Raw genomic sequence first — 16,710 nt, forward strand, 5'->3', positions numbered from 1 at the left:
AAAGTTGTTGTTTTCCCATTTTCTTGTTATCTGACATGGTTACGAAACAGTGGAGTTTTAAATCAATCTTTATATGAAAGCGTCGAATATAACAATTTCAAAAGTAATTTAGAAAAGTTATAACTTTCTTGTTTTATATTGACATCTTGACATTTCTACTGGAAAGATAAGCTTGTACTGTATTGTAACACATATTTTCCCTTATTTTTTTCTTATCAGCGGAGAAGCAAATGGAAAACTGTTATATGAAGTTTACGTAATTGCTTCACTGTAAGGAACTCTTGCCATCGTGCGAGCCAACTAGGTTAGGTTAGTCTGGTAAGATAGTTAACAACTGATAAACCAGTTTCGTCCTATGCGATACTAGATGACGACATCCATGAATAACACTTATCCTATAAGATACTTGCGCTTGACGCGAATTCCAATAGACTCTGTGGCCTCACTATTGATACCACTTCCAGTATCTCATACTGTGGAGTCCCAAAATCCTTGAAGTGAAGCCTTGCCTATGCTCCATTATTTTGTTAGTGTCTTGGTATTGACATTTTTTGCAGTTTTATGGATATGTCATCCACATTCAGCCGACGTGTGCCGTCCTTAAACTATGACGAACGGTTATTCCAATCATGTACTACCTGCAGTTCTTTCTATCGAGTACCAGTACTTATAAACATTTCCAAACTACCGTTTTATACATTACTTTTGCAGTTTTTTACCCAGGTAGATCGTCTTCCCTGCTGTGCTCTACTTGCATTCAGAGGGTAGGACATGACGAAATATTCCCTGGCACACCTGATCACGTTGAAAATGTCAGTTCTTCCTGTATTCGGGTTCTAACCACAACCACCACGATACTCCCCGAAGGGCCCTCCGAATAAGCTGGTTGAGCGCTCTTCGGCCAAAAGAAGAAGGTCGTTCGGATACGCACAACACTTATAAAATGGCTCGAGCTGCCCAAGCAGAGAGTCCGTCATAAGGTTCCAAATATATGGACCACAGATGGAACCTCACATTCATGCCGATTAGAGAGGTATTTCTGGCCAATAACTTACTTCGTCAAAGATGGCAAAGAGTAATTTCCGGACAGCCAAGCTCCTCCAGCTGTTGCATCACTCGATCCTAGTTTACGTACTAAAGTCCCCCCTTGAAGTCAACAAATATGCCTAGGACATCCGGAAGTTTCACTATTGACAGTCATAACTTTGAAGTCGTAGCATTAACCGTAACAACAACGTCAGCCTCGAAATTTAATGCAGAATTACTCTTGCTAACAGGTGTTACTTCGGATTGAGTAAGCAATAGAGAAGTAAAGTCTTCTCTCGACGAGGAAAGACAGAACACTACACGAGTTTTCAGCGAAACAACGTCAACGCTGGCTAGGAAATCTCTACTCCGTTGGAACGACCGGGTGTGGAAGGACCAGGCTGCACTTGTAATCTCCAGCATGATTGACGGGCCGTTGCAAACTCGGCTATAATCGCATAAGCGGTATCTACGCCAATAAAGATAAAAAGAAGAAGATGGAGTTTCTATCGCGTTTTCCTTGCCATGCTCCTGCCTAGATTGTCGTACAGCCAAGGCATGGGTTTTCCAATGTTGATCACGTTTTCGGGTGACAGCCGTACTTTTGGCTGCACTATCTCATTGCTATCGATGGCTTTGTAATGAAATCTGTTTGGAACTGGCATGACCTCTTATGGCTTACATTTTTATGTTTCGAAGTAATTTATATATGTCTCTTCATACTTTTTGTCTATTGATTAAAGTGTTAATTGATTTATTTATATGTGATGCAGCTGCAAACTCTTCACATAGATTAATTTATCAGACTTATAGAGCCAGCATACATACACACGTGCATACTTCTGTATCGGTGTGAGTTCGCTGTCTTGCTTTTTAAGTTTTCAAGCGTCTAAAAAGCAACGTGACAGTTGAAAATTGGCATGATGACAACTTTATTGGCTATTAAAGTAACTCGTTAGTGCGTTAGCTAACAAATGTATGAATTTAATGGCGCAATTTGTTGACCAAAGAAAAAAATCGTTTTCTGCGAAAGTAAAAATTGTCGCGTTTAATTTCTTAATATCTTTTTCGTGTTATAACTTTATAGTCGACGTGTATGTTTTCGCCATATTCCACGAATTATTACCCGTTTGCGCGGTTTGGCACTTTTACGACTGATGCACACACATACATCCAAACACACGCTCGCCATACATCATCTACATGCCTATGAAACTATAAAGTGTGTCTGCCACTTGTAATGCATACAACATTTTGGTCACATTGTTTTTGCATTTGCTGTAACTGTAGCTGTTGTTGTTGCTGGCTCTCAAAAGTTATCGCCAACATGCCCTGCGACACTTTGTGCGGCTGTCAGTTGTTGCTCATTTGTCAATGTGCGATATTTAATTACCCCTTCCATTGGCATTGAGCCGCTCGTTTGACTCTTCGCTGTGGCATGATGATGTTGCATGCAATTAAATTTTCATTGCAGCATTACACGCGAACAGCGGCGCGTAAACAATTGCAGCACATCCAGTGTTCCCAGCATCATTGAGCTCAGTAATACTATAATTCCTTATGACAGGATATCGCGGGAAATGTGCGCATGATTATCAGACTTGCTTCCATCCAGTTCGTGTCAGGTGTGCGTGTCTACATTTATGATGATTTCCATTTGGCGTTTTTCTTCAATATTTATTACCACGCCTGAAATTCATAATAACCAGAAAATTTTGTATATTTTTATTTGTGTCTGTAGTTATAATGGGTGGTCCATTTCGAGGTTCCCTACTTTTTTTTTAAGAAAAAATACAGAAACTGAAAACTTAATGGGAAGTATTTAGTATCAGTCGGAAGAACATTCGGCGACGTATCGGATGGTCCATCCGTTGAGTGCAAATTTCAATGACTCTTTCGAGTATTTTGATTGGTAACTGGCGAAAGATACGTATGATGTTTTGCTCCAAAATCTGAATCAAAGCAGGATTGTCTGCATAGGCTTTAGACTTTACATATCCCGACAGGAAAAAGTCTAACAATGTGATATCACATGAGCTTGGTGGCCAGTCGACCAGCCAAAAACGTGAAATTATCTGCTCACCGAAGTGATGATTTCAGCAGCCCACAAACCACACCAAACCGTTGTTTTTTGGATGCATTGCCAGCTCTTGAGTCTCTTCAGGTTGCTCTTCGTCCTACATGCGGCAGTTTTGCTTGTTTACATTTCCTTCGAGCTGGAAATGTGCATCATCGCTGAACAAAATTTGGCTCGACAACGTCGGATCTTCTTGCAACTTTTTAAGAGCTCATAGAGCGAAGCGATGTCACTTGGGAAGGTCGAGCGGCTTCAGTTCTTGCACAAGCTGTATTTTCTAAGCTTTCAATTTAAGATCTCGACGTAAAATGCGCCAGGTTGTTACATACAGTTCGAGTTGGTGCGAACGGCGCTGAATCGACTCTCCACGTTCTTCATGTATACTCTCAGCTATGGCTGCTATATTATCTTCATTGCGTGCAAAACGTTGTCTATTAGGTCGAATATTATTCAATAATGAATGCTGGTTGCGTTGCAGTTATTGCTCTCCAGTTCTTTACAGAATTTCATGAATATTCGACTAGTTATTGTGATGGATTTTTTTACACGCACATCTTTCGCTGATTTTTCCAATTTTTTTTATATTTCATTCATATTTAAGACGTTCTTCCTATGGACGCTGGATCGGTAAACATTACATTACTAAATAGTACCACATGTGTTGCCTTCACTGAGCTTCGAATATTGGTATCTCGGCTTTCGCATTTTTTGGTCCTACCTCAGAAAACTATTCGGAGTTTTTCAACTATATAAAATAATTATAGAAATCTGTGACGTACTATATATACCTATGCAATTATTGCAAAATTTATCTAGCTGCTTGTCCCTTCACTATATATGTATGTATGTATGTATGTACTTACATGCATATTCACGGGTTTCTATATCGCAAACTGACACTGTCATTGCTGTCAACAGCCATTCTCTGGCTTAACTCATGTGAATGCTTAAGCTTTGTGCTTAACTCTCGGTGGAATTTCGTACAGTTTGCTGGATTAATTTTGCATGACTGTGACGCATAAATTTTAATTGCATTAAAGCAGTCTGTGCAACCACACGTATCTTTTAAGCGCAAACACTTGTTGCCGAAGCGACACTGCGTTGAATTACCTTACGCGAATAGACAAAAATAAATTTTCAGGTTTTGAGTTGAAGGAAGCTTTCGTTAGGTTTATATAATTTCTTTCTTAGAATGATATACAAGTATGTTAAACCAACTTTCGTAATAAATACATCCGGCTGACATTTATGTTTAGTATACTTTGGAACCTTATGCTGCAAAGACTCACACCCAAGCAAAGTTCAAAATTCGTGAAAATTTTCTACCAAATTTAGCGTTATTGCAGATCAACAAAGACCTTCCCTACATGTTGATGTTGTTCGAAGAAAAACTGTGGCCTAGACTCCTTCAAATATAGGAATTGAAGCCACTAGACCATTGCTTGCCTTGTACCTTTCGTTTTTTGTCGTTAAGTAAGCTTCAGTCATATATTTTTTTACCTTCGCGGGTACGAAAATAAGCCACACTGAACTAAGAGACTTCCCTTTATGATTTGAATACCGAAGGCGGCATATTCGAATGCTTTAATGTGCAGCAACGGATTCACGATTTCTTGTTTTCCACGACAATATCAACCAATCAAGTAGCATCTTTATCCCTGATTTTATTTGGATGCATTTTTTATTTATTGTTCATAAATAATTTTCTCTTTTTCACTGGCGTAGACACCGCTTACGCGGCTATAGCCGAGTTTACAACGGCGCGCCAGTCGGTCTTTCCTTTCGCTGTTTGGTGCCAATTGGAGATTTCAAGTGTACTTAGGTTCTTTTCCACCTGGTCTTTCCAACGAAGTGGAGGTCTTCCTCTCCTTCCCCCGGCGGGTACTGCGTTGAATACTCTCAGAGCTGGAATATTTTCATCCATTCAGACGACATGACATAGCTAGCCGCTGTCTCTTAATTCGCTGAACTATGTCATTGTCGTCGTATATTTCGCACAGCTCATCGTTCCATCTAATGCGATATTCGCCATGGCCAAGGCGCAAAGTATATTTCTCTCGAAAACTCGTAACGTCGACTCATCAGATGTTGTCATCGTCCATGCCCCTGCAGCATATAAGAGAACTTGACTTCTCAATTGCCTAATCAGTCCGAAGTAGCACCTATTGGCAGGAGTTATTCTGTGTTGAATTCCGAGGCTGGCGCTGTTGTTGATGATAATGCTGGTTCCAAGATAGACAAAATTATCTACGACTTCGAAGTTATGACTGTCAACAGGAACGTGGGAGCCAAGCTCGACGAGGTCCGTGAGCGGGGAGATCCTGACGAAGCTATTGGTATTGCTTAACAGCAGTTTACACAGCCATGTTAGTTTTGTGCTGTCAAAAGCAGCTTTGAAATCGACGAAGAGTATGCTTCGGTCTTGAAACCTTCGGTTTGTCGCCACATCTGATCGTACCCCTGTCGGCCAGCTTGTCAAGCTCCTCGTACTCACGCATTTCCTCTCTCTCTCGGTATCTATCCCATTCCGCACGTGATGTGGTCGATTGTAACGTTGCGAGTTAGGCAGTCTGTTTTCTGTCTACTGCGATGCGACACTCCTCATCGTACCAGTTGTTTTATGCCTTTTTCAGGGACACATAGGTCAAAACCACAACATTTGAGGCGTTACCGGGAAGATGAGTTGTCTATCATTGAAACAATGCGGCACAACTGTACCGGAAGGTTTTCGTATTCATATGTTGAAATTCTCTTCAAGCTTCGGGCACGAAACTCTCTGAGTTTCTATTATTATGTTCCAAGAGAAGTCTAAAAACTTTGTATATACATTTATGTAACTCTCCACTTGAATATATAGGAAAATAAAAATGGAATCCAAATCAATAAAGTTCATGTGTCTTTAATATTAAAATCGCGTTAAATAGATACACGATTCATGCTATATTCGTGCTATTTCTTCGGTGCGAAGAAACCAGTCTCTACAAGTACTTCCAAAGTAAGCAAACGAAGTAGTTTAAAATTCTACAAATTAAATGTTTAGATGGAGGATGTGCCAACAAATCCGCTGAACAAAAACAATTAGAGTAACCCGCTTTTGGCGGCCAATTAAAGCAAACAACACTGGAGGCAATGTCAGGCGGCGTAAAGAAGACTACAGCGCAGCACTGAAGGCAAACAAAATAGACAAGTGGAGCAAAGCTAAAGGGCGGTTGAAAAAGTAAGAAGCCAAATAAACACCGACTGTGCTCCGCGGCAGTCTGCTCGAGCTTGGAGACTTCACTAATAGCCGGAGTGTAAACAAATTGAAAACTGCAATTTAACGCGGCGCACTCGCAGCAACTCCATTATTTGTTTAATCGTCATGTTCGGTTGCCTGTGCACTTGAGTAAACATTTGTCTAATGGATTCTCTTCCAATAATTTGCATATGCGCCTATACTTATATACGCTATTTATGCATATGAAGTGCAAGTGCACCAACAATGTGCTATTTGGTGTAACGGATGAAGTAAAATTGTAGTATAGTGTGTTCGAAAAGTAACCGGAAGCTTTCAAACTAATAAGTATGCCCAACAAAGGGATCAAGGAAATCTAAATTTAATCGATAATTAAAAATAAAATTACTTCGATATAAGATATTTTCAGCTGAAAAGTATGATTTCAAAACTCAGCTTTTGTGAGAGCTCGAGGAAACTGTCGAGACATTGCGATAAGTCTGCTAAATCATTTACCGATTCATCGGCTAGCAAATGACTAAGTTTATTCGGTCGGGTATTACCCTATTCTACAGGCATAAAGCTGTCCTATTGTGTGGTAACTCTACTAGGTGGTTGTAATCAGCGCATCATTCTGACTAGATAGAACCATGTCTCGTATGAAGCGCTTTGAAAGTGATACGAATCAATCATCGTATAATTACGATAATTGACGACTTCGGCTTACTTGTTACACATAATGTTCGCAGTCGCGTATACTTTCGGCTTGTATAACCGTAATTTCAATACTTTATTGACTTTGGAATTTAAATGCAACAATTCGCTCACTTTACGCCCGTTTATTTATTGCTCTCGTCAATTTAAAAGCGCCGGAAGTTGTGGAAATTTACATATTTGCATTTTAAATATTTGCGATGCCATTTGGAATTTCCAAATGTTTTTCACTCCTCCTTATTTAGCGCACGAATTAAAGAGCTTTTCAATTAATTTTTAAAGTGCAAATGACAGTTATTGCTGTTATTGTTTACGTTGCTCAACTGATACTGCTTCATGATATATTTTTATAACACGAAATACACCCTGTTGTTAAGGCTGACACGAAGGTTGTAATACTCAAAAGAAAACGTTGAAAACCCTAATACCCAGAAGAAAACGTTGAAAACCCTACATATATATATATATATATATATATATACATATATATGAGATATATAAATGATCAGCCTGACGAGCTCAGTAGATTGAACTAGTCTTCCATTTTTTTCGATATCGCTCTGAAATTTTGCAGTTGTCTTTTTCTCCTCAAGAAACAGCCGATATTGGTTCACTGTATCATATAGCTGAACGATCATGGTTGGGAAACTTATTATTTGATAGATATTTTCAAGAAACAGCCGATATTGGTTCACTGTAGCATATACATAGCTGCCATGCAAACTGAACGATCATGGTTGGTAAACGTATTATTTGAGGAGATATTTTCACGAACCTTTTCCATGCGACGAGACACAGATTACTCAATAAAGCATCGCTACAATCTCCGATGAATTTGTTCAGTTCGGAGATATATCTGATCTACAGATTGAACGATCAAAAACCAGGGTCCTGTATGAAATATTTTGTGTTTGACTCGATTTTCCATGTTACTGTATCTAAAAACTAAGAAGCTTCTAATTCTTTTGGCTTAGGGCTTATACACAGTATGCCAAAAAAGTGTTGTGAAGAAAGAGAAAATGCCTTTTTCGCATATAACACAACTTTAAAACTTAACTCTCTAAAGTATGCCATCTGCAGTCTAAAAATTGTCAAATCGAACGATAACTACTCAAGCCCCCAATTACCAGAAATAATAATTCCAGAGCATACGGCCGACTTTTTACTGAAAAAATCGGTTAAGGGTGAGATATACTGGGTAGTAGAAAAATTCTTTTTGTATTTCTAATCAAACTTCGACTTATTATTTAATATTTAAACTAATAAATTTACAAACAAATATGTACCATTTGGTCAACCAATTTTTGTCATTTTTCCACTGGGGACATTATTTCATCAGTGTAAACTGAAATTTCGAAATTTCAAAAACAGAAGCAACCGAACCACTGTTGTTCTACACGAACTGATACAGCATCGTCTCCGTAAACTTTACAAATTTCATTGGGGGCTTGCGTGGCATTCTTCCTTAAATCGGGCGAAACCTTGCCCTAGCCCCCATATAACTAATATCCGTAATTTCAAACATCTGTTGACTTTATATATTGTTGATGGTATCGGAGGATATCTGTCCCTATTGGAACTTAGAGTACATCTGTTTCTCTTAATAATATCTAATGACCATTGATTTTACACATTTTGACTATCCTTCTGGCAATTTGTGGCTACCATACTATTAGAAATATTTGTCTTTTGAAGCAAATCAATCAGAAACCCAATTTTCCACTTCTGCGTGGGCATCGTAGTGCTGCTCAGCCACTGCGTGTCCCATCAATGAAAACAAAGCCAAGTACTTTGATTGTATCGTGAACCGATTTTGCTTTGTGTGCAGTTACATTGTCGTGTAATAATTACCGTTTCTTCTGGTCTATTCTGGTCGTTTATCGATAAAGGCTGCAGACAACAAATAATTAATTTTGACCGATTATTTGTTGTCTGCAGCGATGAGTATTAACATAATTTAGAAGCTCATCACCTTCTGATCCCACCAAACACAGAGCATTGTCTTCTTACCGAATCGATTTGTTTTTGCAGTCGATGTTGAGGGCTGTTCCGTATTAACACATGATTTTCTCCGTTTAGGATTCTTGAAATAGATCCAATTTGCATAGCCAGTGCCAATTCGAGGCAAAACTGATTTCATTTCGTGCCTTTGAAGCAACATTTTACAACAGTTTTTCGGTTTTCCATTTGTCTTTCATTCAGTTCACGTGGCACCCATTTTCCGTACTCTTGGATATTTCCCACAGTTTTTCTAAAATGGTCTAAAATGATTTGTTGTTGCACATTTAGCATGGTTGCATTTGCTTTTGACTCAAAGTATCATGTTCATCAAGATTTTTTGTGGGTCTTCCACGTTCTTTATTTCTTACGTAAAAAATGTTATCTCTGAAACGTTGAAATCATCTTTTGCATGTTGCTTCTGTTAGAACATGATTACCATACGCCTCGACAAACATTCGATGCGATTCTGTAGCAGTTAATATTTTCTACAAATTAATGCTTTCTACAAATCATCACTTTTCGGTACAAAATTTGGCATTTTCTACAAAATGAAAAAAAAAAAATATGTTGTTTGTTCAATGACTGTAAGGTTATTGAATGTGTTTGATTAGGGTGTTTTTTGTTTTTGAACTAATAATTTTTTTCAGTCTCTCACGAATTTTCTTAAAAAAATTCTCTGAAAATTTTAGTCCTTAATATTAACATTAAGAACTGGACCAAGGCATGTAAAAATTTTCCATTGAAAATACACTACAATCGTGATTTTTTTTCTTTAAATTCCTACAGATCAGAGGTATTTTATGGCATCGCTTTGACTTTAGACGCATGTTTCTCAGAATTGTTCACTCTACAAAAGTTCCCAGTGCAACAAAGTCGTAACTCACACCGGCGAGGTGGTACGGGGCTCTAAACCTGATTTTTTCATGAAATTCGCATTTTGTTTTTATATATCTCGTAAATGACAAGAGCTATAGAAAAAATGTTCATCACAAACTTGTAGGAAATTTTATTTGCTCCAAAAAAGATCCGAGGTCAAAATCGCTATCATTAATACTTCTCGAGATATTCAGCTTTTTAAGTAAGGCTTTATAGAATTTTCATAGATGGTATGTAATAAGAAATCTATGAAAATACCATACGGGACTGAAAAAAATTAATAATTAAAAAAAAAAAAAAAAAACACCCTACTGTTTGAGAAATGACATGACAACCAAACAGAAGAAATTAAGGCTCGTTCACAAAAAAGTTTCCTACCAACACATTTGTATCTTAATGCTCATTTCATATAGGCACACCTGCCATAATAAGTTCCGTTATTCTAACAAACCTTAAAATATTGATGGTTGAGCGTTGAACATGATTGGAGTTGGTCTAGACCTTGGCCTTACCCTCTCGAACGCGAAAATCAACCGCTTAAAATAAAAAACTGAAAATTGATATGTGTTCTTATTTGACATCACTTAACTCGCTCAGACGCGATATCCCTTATAAGGGATTTCAACGATTTCAAAGTTTAACTTCATTTTATTGAAATTCTAATCTCACTCCACATATAACGGTACTGTTAAAATCTACTAAAAGCGTCTTAAAGCAATAACCAGAAGCTGCAGATATATTAAATTTTACCCCCGGGATGGATCACTTTTAGTCGAAATCACATATCTAGGGACCTGGTCGACCGATGTTAACCAAATTCGGTACATTACATTATTTTAACATTCCTATGTTACATTGTGAAACTGAACGAACTACAACCACGCCTATTTCTCATATAACAAAAGTATAAATTCCATTTGATTCTTTCACTTTCCGGCATACAAATCGAAAAGCTTTTTTTTCTTTCCAGATCCTTTAAAGCATCATTTTTTTTGCAAAAAACGTACCACAGTTGAATGTGAGCATCCCTTCCTTTTAGCAATGATCCTATAAGAAAGGCCTTTACCTTCCTTCAACAACGCATCAATAGCAACTTTTTTATCGCGGCCCATTTCTTCATTTTTATAAACACTACTCAATTATAATAAAAGATCACACGTGAATGACTTACATTTGCTGTCAACACATCAACAATATTTCAACGTTGAATATCCCTTTTATTGCTTTGCAAATGAACCAGTAAACTCCCCACCTTTTAACTTGAATGACAGTGTTGCCAGTGGTGCGCTTTTCATTGTCGCCAGTGTATACATAAAATTGCTTTAAAATATATTATTGCGAATACGGTCAAGTAAACCCTATAGTTTTGAGTTTAAATTGCTCAAAATAAATGTTCGGAATTTGACCCCTTTCGGGCCAAACAGTCCGTTACTTGTTGCTGCTTCTTGAGATCATGGGCCTTTGCTTGTAAGGTTTGACCTTGAGCTCATTTTTCAATTTTAATGCTGCGGTCCGTTTAAGTTGGTAAAAGTGTGTAATATTTTAGTGTCAATAAATGTACGAACAATTTGCTGTGATTTTAGTAAATATAAAGCAATCACACTATTTCGTTTGAATTCCACCGCTGATCACTTTTTGTACACTTGCGAACAATACTCCGGACTGTCATTCGGCAAATTTATAAACAGCTGATTTCAGTGTGACAGCTGCGCGAACGGTCTGAAGTTGGTTACACTTCAAATGCCGGACCCTGTAGCATACATTATTTAAAGATATTTTTAATATAATTTTAGCTGACGCGAACTAAAATATGGCAATAATACTAAGTATAATTGAATGACCTTAAATGAATCAGGAATATTTAAAATTTGATTGTAACTTACTCACAATGTTTTGGAATAATGAATGTTGAATTCTTTCGCAACATTCTTTAATGCGAGGTTTCACCAGCGCCTGAAATAATTTTCGACGCTTTGATTCTTGCGAGTTACAAGAGTAGGAAATGTTCGGTTGCACCCGATGTGAGTCTTTCCTTACTTGTTTTATCTATTTTACTTTAACACTACCTGTCGAGAGATTTAGCCGAAAAGTCTGCATTATTATTAGTATTATTATAATATTTTTGCTGTTTTACTTTGTATACTTTTGAACAAATTTGGAACATTCAAATGCTTAACATATTAAGATACAGAGAGGAATACACGCACATTCGGAAATGACTACTTCATTACCAAAAGCTGCACGCAAGAGCATAAACAAATGTCAAACATCATATAAACTACTAGAAATAACTACTTCGTGCTTGGAAATGGTCCACCACATTATCAATTTCAGTTATCCAGCATAAAATTGAACTGGGTGAGGTTACAAGTAATGCTAATAAGGTTATAGTGATCTAATTAGAATCGGATCAATTTCTTTTCATTAATACAAAAGAAGTGAGCAAAGATGAAATGAATAGCGTTTTATTGAGTTAGTAGTATTTTAAGTTAAATCTAAATTGAATTTGCTAAGTATTTGCTTATTTTTTCTGAGTTTCTAGTCGACTTCTCCTTTTTACACTACTTCGTAACTGATGCTAAAACCACTGGTGTTTTAGTGGACTCTCTCTGTCGAGAAGTAGCATCCTTCGTTTGCCCACACATTCTTATTTGGCATGCACAAATATCATAGCTTACAATATGTCTTATCTGGTTCGATTTTCTATAAATTTTTCCAACAACACGCAATGCGTTCCACACGTTGCTGTTAAGTTGAAAACTTTTTCCATTATAGTCATTGGGTAAACGCATGAATACATATGTAATAGCACATATCTATGCATAAGTAGGTATACGCTGTGTTTCACTTAAATGATGCTAAAGTATATCTAACTGCTGTATATTGAGAGTCAAAAAAGTCTTTTCGTATTTCTAATCAAATTTCAACTTATTGTTTTTTCTAATATTTATATTAAGAAATAATTAAACAAATATGTTCCATTTTGGTTGACCACTTTTTGGCACTTTTCCATCAGTGTAAAACTTTCATCAGTGTAAATCGAAATTTCAAGAACGGAAGAAAGCGAACCATTTTGCTACACGAATTGATACAGTATCGTCTCAGTAAACTTCACAATTTTCATTGGTAGCTTGCGTGGCATTATTCTCTTTTTTATAGAAAAATTTCAAAATATACTTCCCCGAATTTAATTCTTCGTTAAATGAAGCTTAAAATTCCACTTTTCCAACACTATCTCGTATAACACAATGTGATTGGTAGCACTAGAGATGTACGACGACAACGACATATATTGACAAAATACGAAAATACTTTTTTGACTACTCAATATTTGTCTGAATTTATTGAACAAAGAAGTGCGATAATGCACCAATGCAGTATGCATTGGTTATTCGTGAGCATTTCGCCACATTTTCCCGATTTACCTTCGTGTAACTTCTGGCTATTCAGCAAATTCACGTGACCACTCCGAGGACACCGTTTTGACTCAATTGAGGATATAAAAGCTGAATCGAAGAAGGCTCTAATGGCCATCACGACGGATGATTTTTCCAAGTGCTATGATGACTGGAAAATTCGTTGGCATAAGTGTATTGCAGCGGTAGGGATTACTTTGAAGGAGATGAAATGGACAAAATTCACCTTTCAATTTGATCACAGTAGTATTTCATAAAAATAACATTTTTAGAGAACTTTTCTTGTAACTAGCTTACGTGGCATAAACGACTTGGTATTTTAGAATAATAAATATTCTTAACAATTGTCGTAGCGCTTCAAATATAGCTCGTAAAGTTTCATTAATACAATATGGGCTATGCATGTGGAGCGTAGCGTATACGCATACACCCTAGAGCTCACATGCTCCACCGGTACCTGTGCATGTGTTAATGTAAATTCGTGCATAAATATAAATATTTGATTAGCTGTGGTGTAGGGAGTTACTTGCCCTACAGAATTACCCATCGGACGTTAGGTGGCATAAGCGCAGCACATGTGGGCATTCTGCTGCCTGCTACTTCCCAAAGCATTTGCGTGTACACATAATTCCCTCTTAGAACGCAATAAAATTGTTAAAAATGCACAAAGTAGCTGTTGCTCTGGGGACCACAATTTTGATCTGTCAGGCCTAAATTAAGATTAATAAAGTATGCTTCTCTTGCCCATACACGAAGTAATTATTATACACACGCAAACACTTGATTGTGTTTATTTACAAATTTAGATACATTTAGACATTTTTTTTCGTGAAAAGTTTATCTAGTTCAACCCACCTGAGTATAAATAAAACCAAGTTATAATTTTGCTCACTTGTCATATGAACTATGAAAAGTTCGATATCGCTAAAAAATAACACTAGGACGGTGAAGGGTGATATTGTAGACTATTGACCTTTTACTAACTAGTTACACTAGGTTAAGAGATCGCTCTTAAGAGGGATTTTACTTGGATAGCTTAGAACCCCGGTCCATTCTGGTGCTTAAGACTCCTATATAAAGGATCATAAAACCCTCACAAAACGACAAAGCACTTGAAGCCTATCACAAGTTTGTTGAGATGGCTAATTAATGTCAGTTTCAACTATGACTTCTGGTTCGCAGAAGGTAAGACTGCGGAGATATTTTAACCTCAGTTTTGCCGAGGCTAAACAATGGAGGAGAAAGCTCCTGGTCACCTTCCTCCATACAACTTTGACAACTTCCATCTATCAAGATTTTTAGCCTACATAACTGCATGAATTCGTATTAAACAATGTCCAGTGAAAATCCCTACAAATGCGGCAAGATGAAATTTGCTAATGGGAAGTAGTTCAGAAAATCTCTTGTGTTCTTCTCTAGGTAAAAAAAAATTTGCCTTGACACGCTTTGAGCGTACAGTTAGCGAGCTCAGCACTAGTATTGACGCTCTGCTCTCGGAATGAATGCTCATCTCCCTGAAAGAGGCTCCACTTCGTAGTAGTACGTCTACTGCCAGCTTACTAGCAGCCACTTTTGCCAGAAAAACACTACAATGGTCTGATAGCCTAAAGCTAAGACGGACGATGCGAGCCTTATGGAAAACTCCACCTTTTATTTTCGATAAATCCGCTAAAAAGCTCACTGCGCTTCTTTTTCAGCGACTCCTCTCCATTCAAATACTGTGGTAAAAAAAATTGTAAGACTTTTTAATTAAAATTTCGCTTGAAAACCTGTACGTCGATATATTTTTTTTCTAGGTGGGTATCTGTCAGTGACATCTGTGCCAAATGTGAAATTAAAATAATCATTAGTGTTTTGTATACGCTTGTCTTTCCGAAGTACACGAAATGCATTCGGCGATTTTTACGATCTGTGAAATTATTCAACAAAGAAGTTCCATTAAATTTTGTGTGCGGAGTCTAATTTAGGTTGCCGAAATGTTCAGAATTTTGGAAAAGGTCTTTCGGTAATAATTGTTTGCCGCGGGTAAGTGGTTTTGTTTGGTACAAAATATTCAAAGAGAGTCGAGAACGAGTTGACGACGAACCACATCCAGAACGGCCATCAACAGCTACTGATGATCAACTCGTCAATAAAGTAAAGAAACCGGTGCTTGAAATTCGAAGATTAACAGTCAGAGTTGTTACTGGCATCGTTGAAATATCGGAAGAATCGGTGAAAACCATTTTGAAAGATCATTTGGGCCTAAGAAAAGTGAAAATACGATTGGTTCCAATATTTCTAAATTTTTTCGAAAAACAGATTCGCGCTAACATCTGTGAAGATTGAAATAAACCTTGACACAAGTGTATTGAGGCCAAGTGGGATTACTTTCAGGGTGAACAAAGTCTTACTATTTTTATCTCATATAGTATTCCTCGTTGTATGTGATCAGAGGAAAAGCCGCCATGAGCACAAACTAGTGGACTGATATCAAGCCAATTTAAATTCTACCAGCCTTATGTCTGAATTTACTTCAGCAAAATCGGAAAATCGATCAGCCAAATATCTACCCCTGGTTATCTTATACCTTTAAAGATAAAAATAATATTTTCAATAGAATGTCTTTGTTTTATCGATCCACCTTAATACCCACGCTTACAGCACACAACTTTTATGTAGCGAACGTTTACAAAAATATAGTCGAACTGTTGCATGTGAAATGCTCAACTATGTAACTTTAGTGCACGTACTGTCTGTGGTTAGCTCAGGCTTTAAATATCTAAATAAGACCCACATTACTAATTTATGAACACTCTCAGTCCATATATATGTATGTACATATGCATATTTTACTATTTATATCATCAGGTGTAGGAAAATGTTAGAGGGTGAACATAACTAGACCTCTTTGGTGTAGTACTGCTCCCTCTCCTACAATCATCAATACAAAAACGTAGTTGACGTTTATGAATTGTGTTTAGTTTTAATTAGCAAAATCCGGAAACAGATAATACTTTTTCACCTCTCCTGTGCTTACCGATGAATAAGTTTTGCTTTCCGTACGCTCGGAATTCTCTGAAGTAAGTAAGTGAGTATTTCTTCCTTAAAATGTCTGGAGTAGTTTTTAAATTGGTCGAGCAAGTTAGTTTTACGGACCATTTTATTTTATCGCAACTTAGTTTAGTGCAAAAATTAATGGTGAATTGTTGGTGTCACTACACCGAGCTATGTGGAAATCGTGTTGTAATTTCGTGCCGACTTACATGTGTGTTCCTGCAAACACTCTCTCACTACAAGCTCTCTGCGTCGGAATGTGCAGCAAATTCAACTAAAACACAGAGTATAAAAATATTTTCTCACCACGTGCAGAAACACTTGTGCCACTTTGGCTCTCTCAGCGTGGC

At 37.3% G+C, this 16,710-nt stretch overlaps 1 protein-coding gene across 2 annotated transcripts in view; it reads left to right on the plus strand.

Moving 5' to 3' along the window:
- Window positions 1-16,710, plus strand: part of LOC126761944 (cyclin-dependent kinase 14) — a 379,465-nt gene that overhangs the window by 64,589 nt on the left and 298,166 nt on the right. The gene's annotated exons all lie outside the window — the stretch shown is intronic.

Source organism: Bactrocera neohumeralis, chromosome 6, assembly GCF_024586455.1.
Source record: "Bactrocera neohumeralis isolate Rockhampton chromosome 6, APGP_CSIRO_Bneo_wtdbg2-racon-allhic-juicebox.fasta_v2, whole genome shotgun sequence".
Lineage (NCBI taxonomy): Eukaryota > Metazoa > Arthropoda > Insecta > Diptera > Tephritidae > Bactrocera > Bactrocera neohumeralis.